The sequence below is a fragment of the Chenopodium album genome, chromosome 2 (assembly GCF_948465745.1).
Source record: "Chenopodium album chromosome 2, dcCheAlbu1.1, whole genome shotgun sequence".
Lineage (NCBI taxonomy): Eukaryota > Viridiplantae > Streptophyta > Magnoliopsida > Caryophyllales > Amaranthaceae > Chenopodium > Chenopodium album.
The window spans coordinates 67,197,100-67,210,782 of record NC_137835.1 but is presented as its reverse complement, the minus strand read 5'-3'; positions in this window follow the sequence as shown (position 1 = coordinate 67,210,782).

Below are 13,683 nucleotides of genomic sequence, written 5' to 3'. Positions count from 1 at the left end.
CACTTTACGGTGTCCCTCTGGGTACACAATCATTGGGTGGTTATGTGTCCCGGTGTGATCATTTTTCGCAATGATCTTCCAACTTTCGGTGCTGACATCATAATATATCTTGATGTAGAATGGACAACCATTAGCTTTGGTTTTGGTGTCCTTCCGTATCGCGTTCTCCAAATCTCTCGGCTTGCTCCTTCGTGACCGATCACATCGCAAATACCGATACGGCCGACCATAAATGGTTTTGTTATAAGACGATTTCACCAATATAAATCCCAATTTTATGGAAACACCATCAGCCCATGTAACAGCATCGTCAAATGTAGGAAAAAACGTATCGGTGACAAAATTCCCACTATAATTCACACCGTCACCGCCTTCCTCAGATTCCATATCCTATACAAATTAAAACAAAACATGCTTTATGTCAAAATAATAATAATAAAAACAATAATAATAATAATAATAAAAATAAATAAATAATAATAATAATAACAATAACAACAACAATAATAATAATAATAATAATATTAATATTAATATTAATATTAAAATTATATTTCTACTAATTAATAATAACAAAATCAACAACAACAACAACAATAAAAATAACAGCAACAACAACAATAATAATATCAGCAACAACAACAACAATAATATCAACATATTAATAATAATAATAATAATAATATTAATAATAATAATAATTAAACATATTACTAATAATCATATTAATACAACAAAATTACATTAATTATCAAATACTAAATCACAACAATAATCACAAGACATATGTTGATAAACGTACTTTAACAATTTAAAAAAAAAAAAAAAAAAAAAAAAAAAAAAAAAAAAATTTTGGGACATCCGCCTAAAATTTCCGGATGTCCCTAGGTACATCCGCCTAAAATTTCCGGATGTGCCTAGGTACATCCGCCTGAAATTTCCGGATGTACCATGGAACATCCGGATTTTTTAGGCGGATCCCAACTTCCGCTTGGAATTTCCGGATGTTCCATGGTACATCCGGAAATTTTAGGCGGATGTGCCTTGGACATCCGGAAATTTTAGGCGGATGTCCTACTTACCGAAAATAAAAAAAAAAATACTTACAGAATGATCCGACGCATTCTCCGGCGTACGTATGTTCCACTCGCCGTCCATGACCCAAGACCCGTCGGAAAATTTAACGATTTTTGAAAATAGAAATTTTAGGTGGTCGTGGGGACCGATTTGGTTGCAAGGTCGTGGGGACCGATTTTGGGAAGCTCGGGACAACAATGTCGTGAAGTAAGGGTACCGTTTCATGTATGGTGTCCAAATGGGGAACAAGTTCATTTTTATAACCCATATTGCATAAAGGGCATAGTGGTAATTTCAAGAAAAAAAGGGAGCGTTACCTGGTAAAATGGGAGCGACAAATAGCAGTTGAGAATGAAAAAGGGTTGGGTAAAAAAAAAAAAAGAAGGAGAGAGAAGTTACTTTCCCCCATTTAGTTGCTGCTCTTCCCGTGAAAAAACAGTCGATCGGCGCCGGTAGTGTAGCTGAAGGTAGCTCAGAGAGGGGAATTTGGCTAGAACTTCCACCTAAATTTGGAAATCCACCTTAATCGGGGTAAATAGTTGGGTAAACCATTTCTCCATGAAAAAACACTAGAGGATTAGATGGAGTTCTCAAAAATGGCATCATAGCTAGTGGCTATTCACCCGAGATCTGGAGGAGATTCCAAATATGGTGGCTATTGATCGAAAATCTCGAGGGAAAGTTGAGCTCCCTTGTGGAACGAAATTAAGCGCAAAGCTTTTGTAGATAATATACAAATCTCTGATCTATTTCCATGGAATTTGCAAGCTTTTGTAGATAATATACAAATCAGGTAGGATGATTATTCATCTAAGCTTTGGATGTTTGGGGTTGAAGTCGACGACGAAAATTATTTGGCAGTCATAACTATTATTGATTTTACACAGTTATTGTTAATTGTTATATTGTTATTTTTTATTAGTATACTGTTATTTTTATTAGTATACTGTTATTGGCTGATTAGTATAATTAAAAAGTTATTTTATTTATCTGTGAATCTGGGTTTATATGCTTTCTGTTTTTTTGGAAATTTCATGGGTTTGATTTAAATGTTATCGTTTTATAACTTGGTTTAGGTTAAGTTTGTACTGTTATTGTTAATTAATAAACTGTTATTGTTGATTGTATACTACTACTATTGATTTGTATACTGTTATTGGACACCCGATAGTGGTGGTGGTAAGGCGGTGCAATAATCTAAACCATCATGTAATTGATGAAGAAGATGATGATGATAATGATGTTTTCTTTGGTTTTGGTGGTGGTGTTAATGGAGGAAAGCGACAATGACAGATTGACAACAGTGGTGGTATCTTTTCCAAAAGTATGAGAGAGAAACTACTTTTTATTACTGTCAACTCATGTAGTAACTATTAATGAAGTTACTATCCAATATATATTGAATGACAAATATACCCCCAGGTATTGGGCATGAGAGTCTCTACCTGGTAGTGGTCCATCATGCCTCGACTGCATACACCTCACTTTGGGATGGAGGTAAAGCTGGGGTGTTTCAACCCACATCCTCATTACGTGTACCCGATGTTGACCAAATTCAACTTAAAGTTATGTTAAATGGGTAGAGCTTGGAACCAAAAATGGAGAACAATGATAACAACAACAAAAATAAAATTAATACTTTTGTTTTTGTTACTCAACATTAAGAAATAATATAATGATAGTACCAACTACAATATTCGGATTTTAAAGCTACTAATAATAACTACTCCTCCCGTCCCCGAAAGAATGACCCATTTCGGTAGATTTCACGGGGATTAATAAACTTAAATAACAAAGAACTACAAGGACATTGGAAAAATTAAATTTGAGCAGGATTTCCACAAAAAAAATTAAAGAGATTTAGTTATAAATCTATATGGGTTGTTCCTTCGGGGAATGAGGGTGTACTTTTTAAAAACATATTATAAGACACATTTGTAACAGTAATTTGTACTCATTACTTATAACTTCTATCTTATTGTAATCAACTCTTATTTGTATAATTGATAAATTACTAAACTTAATTAAAATGAACTACATTTACAAATTATAAATGTTGTTAGATAAGGAAATTAGGTGAGTTGAATAGAACTACACTGAACTGAATTAGACGTATCCCAATTATTTACAAGTGAATTGAAATGTACTAAATGAACTGAACAGAAGTTAATTAAATTGATTTGAATTTAACTGAACTGAATTCAGATGGAGATAAGCAGAAGTGACCAGAACTTAATTCCTGAACAGAACTTAATTGAGGGAAGTGAACTGCACTAAACCAAATTGAAAATAAATTTGTGAGACCTTACATAGACGGCAATAGAAAAGTAATAAGTTCGAGTACTGTACATGTAGAATATGGGACGGTAACTTACCGTTTAAGAGAGTACTCCCTCTCTAGTGATCCGAAATGTACAACGCCGCCCTTGGATGCCGAAGGTTGTGCTCTTCATAATGTAAAAATCGTTATACCAAGTGTGATTTACCGGTTGGAGTTTTTTAGATAGAAAGTATTTATTTGGGATCAAAGTCTCCCATGTTGGACCCAGCGACGCTGTAACCTCCCTTCCGGAGGTGAACAACCTTATATTTGATCCCGTTTGAGCTCCACCGGGGTACAGAACATCGGTAACCTCGTTTACAACAATAAATGCTAAATTATTATTTGTAGCAATTTCTTTTAATTTTTTTACAACGCGCTGTAACAATTTCTTCCTCTCATAAAAACTTTGAACAGTGTGTTCATGATCATGACGAAAGAGATACGGAATTGAGTCAAGAACAATTACCCTAACATGGCGGCAACCTTCATGGGAGTTCAGAACAATACGTTCGACTTGATTGAGGACTAGCAAAATCCCTTGGGGGTCGTCTATTTTCTTCACCTTTACTAACCCTAAAGGATCTTCATCTATGAAGTGACTCTGACAGTATTTGGTAGCAATTTGAATAAGGCGCTCGGTTGGAAATATACTACCGTCTTGTAAGTAGATAGACGAACCGTATAAACCTTTGACATTGGGGGCAAACATACACGTTAAAAGAAGCTATAAACATAATTTAGTCTTGCCAACCCCGCTTTCTCAAAAAATCTCTATTACATCTCCCATTTGAATTCCCCCTTCCAAGATTTCATCTATTGATTCACAGTTTATTAAGCATTTTTTATTCATTTTCGGTACACAAGTAATGGACAATTGAAAACCAAATTATATCACGACACGAGCTCTTATGAGAATCACTGGCGAAAACTGCTTAATAAACCAGCAAAAGCAAGTTTGAAGAGTGTTGGCATTGTTCCATGCTTTTTCAATCGTCTAATAAGATGAGTGTAGAAATCACCTAAGTGATCTTACGACTACAGTATGGGACCCAGTTACCCTACCCCATTATAACATTCGGTTTTTTATTTAAAATTTATGAATGTTGTCCATTTTTGACATATGACAAATTGATTTCATGTCAGGTCCGGGCCGGGTTCGCAAGTTTATGAGGAGTTTGGGTCATTAAGGTAAACACTTATTCGGGTCAAGTTGGAATCAGGTCGAGGTCAGCTACTTCAATTTCGGGTAAGGTTATGGTCAATTTCGGGTCGGGTCAAAATCGATGTAGTTCATTCAGGTCGGGTTAATTACGTGTCAGGTCTATTATGGATGGAGTCATTGTAGGCCGGGTCAATTTCTGGTCGGTTTAAAATCAAATCGAGTCATTTCAGGTCGGGTCATTTGTGGGGTGAATTTCCTATTGAAGCCCTTAAAAAACTAATTCCCTTACGATTTAGGTCAATTCCCATACTCCCTTACGATTCAGGTCAATTCCTTACTCCCTTAATACAAGGTAGGGTTCACTCTAAGTGGCTAACGGTAAGAAGGTGTGTTCAAATTCTGTCAATTAAAGCAATTCTCGCGTCACATGCACAACCATGTCAACTGATGTAATTGCAACAAATTAATCTATTGCGCGCGACACATGAATGCTCGATACCCTAAACGTAATCGTTCCATATAAATACCAGCTTAAATCGAGGCTTAAACAGACGGAAACTCAACTAAAACTCTGGCGAAATAACCTAGCCTTCTTGTCCTAAACACTCACTCTTTCGATATCTTCTTACTACGGTGGAGGTTCCCCAATAGGAATGAGTCCATTAGTTTTGTAAACGGAGATCTAGCAAAGATAAGTGGTAAATTCCCGAGCACTTAGTTAAGTCACCAATATTTTGTTGTTTAAAGGGACTTTAATTAATTAATTGGTGTTGTTTGATCACCTTAACTTTAAATTAATTAATTAATCGAATCCACATAGTATCCTGCGTTAAATAAAGATTAGAATTCCATTAATTAATTGTTTGTTGATTACTTTATCCAAGGCGAATCATGTTTATTTTCTTGTTCTTTTAACTTTAGTCAATCGGGTTTTCGGTTCAGTATTGGGTTCGTTTTATCAGTTTTTGTTTTGTAACAAGTCTGTTTTTAACGAGTTGGAATTGTGAATGGGTGAGTTCGGGTCAGTTTTTAATAAATTCGTGTCGGTTCGGTATGATTTCTTTTTATTACAGTTGCTTTTCCCCTCGGATTGTAATCGGGTCGGTTATAATTGGTTCGGGTCATAATCGGTTCGGGTTCAATTTGGTCGGTTTAAAAACTGCGTTTATCAGTTTAATGCGGGTTTTCGGACAACACATATCGGGTCCTAATTGGGTGGGGTTGTAATCGGTTCGGGTTGTAATTGCTTCGGGTTGTGATTGGTGCTAATTTGACAACTACTGTTGCTAGTTTTAAACGAGTTTCGTTAACATATATCGTCTAGTATATCCTCAATATTCTTAAATTAGTTAATCCAGTAGATCATACGGATTTTTAATTAGTTTTTTAACTTTATGTCCTTTTTCGGTGTAATGATTTTAAGGATTAACTAATAATAAAAAATCTAGAGTTAACTTTTGATTTAGATAATTAATTTTTTTAAAAAGAATATAGTGTTCCATAAGCCATTACACGTTAAAGTTGTAGCATAAGAGTTCAAATTAAACCCTTTTGTTTTACTAGTGATAAAATATACGCAAAAATAAAAAGAAAAAAAAATATTTCTACGATTATAATGGGTTACGAACTTACCAATTATAAACGGTTCGATTATAACCGATCAGTATAGTAATTCATTTCTAAATGATAATCAGTCATTGTAATTAATCATTGTATATATATTTTCATTAGTTTAATTGATTAGTATGACAGTTTAATTTGAAATTTTAATTAGGTAAAGATGTGGAAATTAATCATTGAAAGTATAATTCTGCATATAAATTAATTATTTTAATTGAGGAGTATAATATTAATTTTTAATCACAAAACCCTTTTGCACAAATAAAATTAATATTGTTATATTATTTTCGTAAAAATGAAAATGGTTATTGGTCTTCAACTAGACTTTTCTAATGTGCTCATCATTCGATAATTTATATGAACAAGTTATCTGGCTAAGTAATTAACAACAAATAAAAATGTCAGCTCAACTTCTTACTACATTTTCGCAATTTCAATTTACAATTTTTACTGAAGACAGATTTTAATATTTATGAAAAGACTTACATGTAGCTACCAACTGAAAAACTTCCATATCTCAATGTTCAGATCCGATATCCCGTGAAATGGACTACATTTTTCCTCTTTGAAGTTGTATCATCTTGGAAATGAAAAAGAAAACATTATAGGGTAGGGGCTAGGCATTTCAATTACTTGTACTACCTAGTGACGAATTCTAATAAGACAAAATGCAATAGGAATGCTTGTACTGAGTACACTTATAATGTTGTTGTCCTTTAAAGTAGGTGTTATAGGTAAATTAGTAATTAACTTTCCCAAAATGTACTCACATTGAATTTTAATTATGATTGTCGTGTTACCTTAATTTTGAATTTTAATGTTATGGTATAATTAAAAATAGAAACAAAATAAGGGTGAAGAGATTTTGGATTTACTACATCAGAAATGCTACGTAATAAGAAACATTGAGCCACATTTGGTAGCTGTTCGCAATTGTGACTAAATGAAATAAATTACTGTTCACGTGGGTATGAGTTCGTGTCAATGGGTGAAAATAAAAATGCATTACTAGGTCCATTTGGTTGAAAATAAATATAGTAAACTCGGTACAAATGACCAGATTGGAAAATTAATAGACCCATTAGGATAATTTGGTAAAATAAACCTACTCGACATTATTTCATCTACTGAATTTGATGTCCATCTTAATTTTTTTTATTGGGCTATTTTGAAAATGTTTCGGTAATTGGTACATTCACATTTATCTGACATTATTTTATTGTAACTAATGGTTATCGAAATAGGTGGTTTTTTTCTAAACTGAAATGGAATTGTGAGTTAAGTAGAAATTGGTACTAAACTTATATTTTTTCCCTTGAAAGTTGTTATTTCCGTAATTCAAGGTTTTTGGAAATGAACTAAGCTTAACTAAATCGAATTGAACTGAACTGAACTACACTGAACTGAATATTATATAAGAGAACTGGATTGAATTGTACCGAGCTGAACGAACTGAACCGATTTATAGTACTATTAGTAAAATGTCGCAGAAAGCATGGTTATATTTTATATAGTTAATTTAATAAAATTGAATTTATTAAATGCATGGTGATATTGTAAATAAAAACTTAAACCCAAATAGTAATTATCATGAAATCGGGGCTAAGCATAAATTCTTCAAGTACAAAATTTGATAACGTTGCCGATATTCAAACTAAAAAGTTATCTTAAAGTTGGGTTACATATATAAGTTAAGACACTTTTACAGTAATAATATAGGTGTATAATACTACCTCCGTTAATTGTTATGTGCAACTTTGGGGTATTATTTGTGAGATATAAAATATTCCAAAGTTGCACATAACATTTAACGGAGGTAGTATTAAAATGTACAGCCTTGTTATTTTAGCAATTTTATTATGGAATATAGTTTAATTGAACCAACAATTTCGCTTTACAAATTTCTCGCGCAGGGATCACGAAAACCTAATAGCCCCCTTATAAATAGTGTTTGGTTTATTATTATTTCGTGATCCCTGCGCGGGAAATTTCAAGCGGAAGATGGGATCCGCCTAAAAAATCCGGATGTTCCATGGTACATCCGGAAATTTTAGGCGGATGTACCAAGGGACATCCGGAAATTTTAGGCGGATGTCCCTATTCATTTTTTTTTTTAAATGTTAAGTACGTTTATTTAATTTTTTTTATGTTTATTAAGTTTTTTTTTTTCGTGGTCTTGTGATTATTGTTGTGATTTAGTATTTGATAATTAATGTAATTTTGTTGTATTAATATGATTATTAGTAATATGTTTATTTTTTGTTTCATTATTATTATTATTATTATTATTATTATTATTATTATTATTATTATTATTATTTATATTATTATTATTATTATTGAAAATATTATTATTATTATTATTATTATTATTATTATTATCATCATCATCATCATCATCATCATCATCATCATCATTATTATTATTATCGTAGTTGTTGTTGATATTATTGTTGTTGTTGTAGTTGATATTATTATTGTTGTTGTTATTTTTATTGTTGTTGTTGTTGATATTGTTATTATTAATTAGTAGAAATATAATTTTAATATTAATATTATTATTATTATTATTATTATTATTATTGTTATTATTATTATTATTTATTAATTAATTAATGTTATGGTCTTATAAATTGTTTTGTAGTTGTTGTTATAATTTTTTATTATCATTAATATTGTTATTGTTTTGTATTTGTTGTTATTATTATTAGTAGTGTTATTAGTATTGTTATTATTATTATTATTATTATTATTATTATTATTATTATTATTATTATTATTATTATTATTATTAGTATTGTTTTTATTATTTTTATTATTTTAATTATAATTATTATTATTATTATTATTGTTTTTATTATTATTATTTTGACATAAAGCATGTTTTGTTTAATTTGTATAGGATATGGAATCTGAGGAAGGCGGTGACGGTGTGAATTATAGTGGGAATTTTGTCACCGATACGTTTTTTCCTACATTTGACGATGCTGTTACATGGGCTGATGGTGTTTCCATAAAATTGGGATTTATATTGATGAAATCGTCTTATAACAAAACCAGAGATGGTCGGCCGTATCGGTATTTGCGATGTGATCGGTCACGAAGGAGCAAGCCGAGAGATTTGGAGAACGCGATACGGAAGGACACCAAAACCAAAGCTAATGGTTGTCCATTCTACATCAAGATATATTATGATGTCAGCACCGAAAGTTGGAAGATCATTGCGAAAAATGATCACACCGGGACACATAACCACCCAATGATTGTGTACCTAGAGGGTCACCGTAAAGTGAGCGGATTGAGTCCGGGGGCAAAACAGGTTGTGCGGGACATGACAAAGTCCAAGGTTGCTCCCCGTAACATCAAGTCCACTATTGCCGAGCAATTTCCTGATGATCATCCAAACATCCGACACATTTACAATTGCCGAAATGACTTCAGGATGGAGATGTCCGAAGGAAGAGGAGTTGTTCAGCAATTTCTTCATCTGGCGAGAGAGAGTAAATACATTTACTGGTTCACGAACGATGATGACAACGTTTTGCAACATGCATTTATGGTGCACCCGATCATGGTCAACATACTCCGCACATACCCATATGTCATAGGTATGGATTCTACTTACAAGACCAATCGATATAACATGCCTTTCTTTGAGATAGTAGGCGTGACACCGACAAACCAGAATTTTCTAGTTGGATATGTTTTCATGCGCGACGAGTGCACGGCTAGCTATCGGTGGGTGTTGCAGAGATTAAGGGAGTTGATTGGGTTTGATAAAGAGCCATCTGTATTTATTTCAGACCGTGATCTTGGGCTATGTGCGGCTTTGAGAGAAGTCTTTCCAGGGACATCACATTTACTCTGTCTATGGCACATCAACAGAGATGTGGAGGCTAAGGTGACAAAGATGTTTGGAACCAAGACGGTTGGTGTCAGTTTTAGAGTTGGGAGATGGTTCAAAATCGTGAATGCAACAACACAGGCGGAGTATGATCGTGCTCTAACTGCCATGCAAGTGAGGTGGGGAAAATATCCGGAAGTGATTCAGTATGTTCAGAGAACTTGGCTTTGTCATAAGGAGAAATTTGTGAAATTTTGGACGAACCAGGTTCTTCATTTTGGTAACACCACCAACTCCAGAGTTGAGAGCCAACATTCAGCAGTGAAAACTTGGTCAGAATCATCCACAGGTTAGTTGTATTATTTTATTAGTTGTTCTCGTTGTTACGTAATTGTAATTGTATTAATTGTAATTGTATTTGAATTTACTAATTAGAATCATTGGCAGGTGCTTTGGATACCGTATGGGCCCGAGTCCATTGTCATATCGGTAATCGCATCATACAAATTCGTAATGACTTGGAGGCATCAAGGTCTAAAATTGGTCAGATGTACAGACAGTTGCCACTGTCACGTATAAATGGCAAAGTGTCTCAACATTGCTTGAAAGTTCTGGATAACGAGACGAAAAGGATGCGGGATTTGAGTTACCAGGTCCATGAACGGTGTGGATGTGCTATGCGTGTGACCCATGGTCTTCCATGTGCTTGCCAGATACATGATTCGATAGTTGCACAGACAGGATTGTATAGCAGCCAAATTCATTCTTTCTGGAAGATACTGGTTATTGGTGATGGTGTTAACATTCCTGAAGTGGTAAATGATTCGACCGAGGAGGCTGCACATTTTCGGTCCCTAATCGACGAAGTCATGGAAAGTGACCCGGCCGTACGTCGAAATGTAACGTGAATCATTGAAGAGGAGCTACATCCAGATCATTCACACCTTGAAGAACCACATATCAACCTTAACACTCGTGGTCGACCAAGGAGAAATAACACCAGGCGTGATCGTAGCTATTTCGAGCATGTGAACCATCAACACACTCAACGTGGTGGTGACCCAGAACCAGGTAATACTAAAATTCTATATTTAATATAAAAATATGTAAACTTAATACTTGTAGCTTTACTAATAATTTATCTTTTAATTTTGTGTTGTAGATCCAAGTGACATTAGTCAATGCAGGTATTTGAACTTGCTTCCAGCCCCAATGTTGCCGTACATTTCGTCTTGGAAGGATGTCATTGGTGATGGGAACTGTGGCTTTCGTTGTGTCGCCGACTTCTTCTTTGGCGATCAAAATAAGTGGTTTGACGCTCGGGAAACAATAGCGAATGAGGTCGCTGGTCATCCTGATTTGTACGAACGGATTTACGGGCTTGGGCGACTTTGGATGAACGTGGAGCGTATTCGATGGGATGGTGGGGCTGTCGGGGAGCGGCATTGGATGGTTACAATTCAAGATTTATTTCCTATTGCTACGTGGTTCAACGCAAGGGTGATTTGTCTCGGAGTAGGCCTAGTACCAACTTGCTACTACCCATGCATCACAGTCTTACCGCTTAGGGCACGCAACGGGGTTCGGTCACCGACTCGAGAGTTTGTGATTGCTACAGTTGGTGGATCACATTTTATCCGTCTTGACCTTGTACCTGATTCACCACTCCCGCCGATCGTCGGTTGGTGGACGGAACACCACGAGGATAGTGTTAATGGATGGGATCAAGCATATCAATTGAGAAGGGACATGTGGGATGCATTAGTTAGGTAGTTTGTAATGTACATTCACTAACTTTGAACATTTGTAAGAAAATTAGAATTATGAAATTAATTTTAAATGTATTTGCTTTTAATCTAACATGATATGCAACAAAACATCAAATATAAAATAAAATAAGTGTCCAGTTTATACATTACATTTAAAAAAATAAAATAAAAATAAGTTCATAACATAATTAAAACCATCACTAACAGAACATCTAATCAAAATAATCTAAAGTCCCATTTTTGACTTCCAATCAAATACAAGCTGCTCAGTCATTGTTCGAGTCTCACTCGACATTTCAGGATACTCAGCTAGTGCTCTTTGGTGAATCTCCATGGACCGACCCATCCACTGCAAATCAAACAATAACATATTATAACACAAAAATTAATAGAAGTCATTGTTAATATAATAATAAGCATAAATACTTACGTAATCAGTGTTAGTCCGCTCAGGCAGGTTGCTTGTAACTCCTGGACCTGGAGATACCCGCGGGTGAGAAAACCTGTACAACCACTGCATGTAACCGGACGCAACCGAAGGAGTTGCAGCACTAAGCCTGGGTAGGGCACCTAAAACAACACTCTGAGATACCCCAGGGACAAACCTGTTCCACATCACAGCTGTCATCTCAGTCGGGAAGTCTACCCGATACATCTTCAAGTTAGTCGGCCTCTTGGCCTTCTCTGGCCTGATGATCTCGCGGGGAATGCCTTGCACGAAACCAAGCTGGCGCACCACTCTATCAGGCATGTACGGCTCAATGATGTTACGGTACTGGATGCAGCCAATGAATAAAGTGGGGGGCACTCGTAATGCAGGATCAGCTCCGTACGGTAGCCAGTTCACCTCACGGTCAGTAAGCGCATCAATCCTAGTACGAAAAGCTAACAGGCGCTCCAGGTTCTTGCTAGGACATCCCGCTCCTACATCCCAAGCAGACGCACGAGGCATTTGAAGGTCCCGGGTCAAGGTACCCTGCTGTGGCCGAAAGCACGGAAAGTACTCGTAAATCCACGCTTGCAGAAGCGTGAGACAACCAGCAATCGAATCAGCACCTTTCCGTGATGCCGTGCCCAGTTGCCAATACAAGTAGGCCAGTGCAGCTGTTCCCCAAGCATACTCGTTAATAGGGACATCCGTGTGACATAGCTCGTGGAGGAAGGAAGGATGCGTACGGTTACCACTCTTGTCTACAAACAGTGTACCTCCAAGCACTAACCACAAGTATGCATCAAGCTGCTCACTAAAATCCCGGTCAACCGCCAATGTCGACTCAAAAATCTTATCAGTCAACACCCCACTACCCTGCCAAATGGTCTTTGTGCCGCAAACCTCAGACAGATCATCTGGAGTCATATCCATGGTGACCGAGCACGCGTCCCGTAACACGTCCGTGCTAGGAGTAGTGGACACCATATTGCCTGCAACCCGTAACCCAAGTATGTTGTACACGTCGTGCAGCAAGATCGTAATCTCCCCAAATGGCATGTGAAAGGTGTTCGTATCTGGCTGCCACCTCTCAACAAAAGCAGAAATCAACGGCCAATCAAGTCTCTTAAACATCAGGCCAGGCAAGTGAGACAACCAACTAGCATCAATCGCCGCAATGTCCTCCACAGATTGACGACCTCGCCAAGTGAACAAGTCAGAACATAACTTTGTCCTACTCAAACAGCGCAAAACACTACGCTCCTACTCCATCCAGATATACCGTGCCACGTGACCGCCAAAACTAGGGATAACTGACCCATCCTTAGGCCCACCCGGCATCGGTTCCTGCACTAACCATGCCTCTGCAGAGCTGGAAGTAGGCTGACTCGACCCACTACCAACAAATCTCCCAAACTGACCCCTCTATACCATATGGAAATCCTGAGGGTCCTGTTC